Source organism: Xyrauchen texanus, chromosome 43 (genome assembly GCF_025860055.1).
Source record: "Xyrauchen texanus isolate HMW12.3.18 chromosome 43, RBS_HiC_50CHRs, whole genome shotgun sequence".
Lineage (NCBI taxonomy): Eukaryota > Metazoa > Chordata > Actinopteri > Cypriniformes > Catostomidae > Xyrauchen > Xyrauchen texanus.
The window spans coordinates 10,301,894-10,303,309 of NC_068318.1; the positions used below are offsets into that span (position 1 = coordinate 10,301,894).

General features: G+C 39.0%; 1 long non-coding RNA gene across 1 annotated transcript in view; it reads left to right on the forward strand.

Moving 5' to 3' along the window:
- Nucleotides 1-595, forward strand: part of LOC127636056 (uncharacterized) — a 1,907-nt gene extending 1,312 nt beyond the window's left edge. The window contains exon 3 of the long non-coding RNA XR_007969548.1: nucleotides 446-595. This is a non-coding gene — a long non-coding RNA (uncharacterized LOC127636056). The remainder of the gene's footprint in view (nucleotides 1-445) is intronic.
- Nucleotides 596-1,416: the final 821 nt, after the last annotated feature.

The following is a 1,416-nucleotide window of genomic DNA, read 5'->3' on the forward strand; positions in this document are numbered from 1 at the left end:
AGCTCTATAGGTCCAAATAATGCAAATGAATGGGTGCCAAAATGTTGATGCTCCAAAAAGCATTAAAGGCATCATAAAAGTTATCCGTATGACTCTAGTATTTTAATCCATAATTTCAGAAGTGATATGATGGGTATGGCTGAAAAAACAGATAAATATTTAAGTACTTATTTGCTTGAAATTCTCTGTTTCTCACTCACACCTATCATATCGCTTCTGAAGATATTGATTTAACCAATGGAGTCTCATTGATTACTTTTTGTGTTACCATACCAGCAGATAAATATTTAGTTATTTTTATTCACACATATTTGCTTTAAAAATATTTCCTTGTTCAAGTGTAAAATAATGAATCTTTCTTTTTTAGATTTAATTTGCTCTGAATGCAAACAGAGCTTTGTCTTTGAATTCCCCTTGTTGGCTCACTAAAGATTTTTCTGCACAGAGAAACAAACAAACAAAAATAGCAGCAGAAAGAAGCTTATCAAGCAAGAAATGAATTCACTGAACAGCAAACCTTCTACAGACTTACACAATTTAGCACGAGAGCTGGAGAACTCCAAGAACAATCTACCAGTAGATGCAAGAAAAGGTAACAACAAAACAAGGCAATCTCTTGAATCAGGAACTGATGAGAGTGATGTGGAACCATCATCTTTTGACAACCATAGAGATGACAAGCTTTCAGTGAAAAGGTTTTGTGTTAATAGATTGAATGGACAGTCCTGGCTGCCCTCCAGCAACCAATCTTTCAGTAAGGGCCAAAATTCTCCATGCAGCCCAACAAAATGCCATGACGACCACTCTGCAGATCCAAACGACAAGGATTTGAAGTCTAGTACCATGGTTTCAAAGCTTTCATCCACCACTAAAGGGTTGCAAAATGTTTCAGGTGATATAATTTCAAAAAACCAGGACAGGAAGAGTGCTTTCACACAACCTCCTCGTGTCATGCCCCATATCCCAGTAGTGATGTAAGCCAGGCTTTTCAGTGACCTCATCCCAATCAGGACAACTCTCCTCCCCAGCATTCAACCATTCACTTCACCTTCTGTGTTCAACTTCCAGAGTTCCACTTTACTATTGTCACGATTCCCTTGTTGTCTGCCCTGGGTTTCACTTGTCATTGTTAGGCCTAAATGTACTACACTTCCCAGAATCCACCTGCCATCACCACTGCCATTTTGTTCATTGCTCTCACCTGTGTCTAATTCAGTCATCACTCCCTGGTTATTTAAGCCCTGCTTTTTGTTCACTCCTTGTCGTTCGTTGAATGTTGTCAAGCCTGATCTGTGTTTCCCTGCCTGAGTTCTTAGTTTATGTTTGTTTCCCCATCGAGGGTTTTTCCTTTGTGTTTGTTTTGTATTTTGTTAATAAGACCACCCAAGACCACCTGGTTTCAGCAACCACAGACTA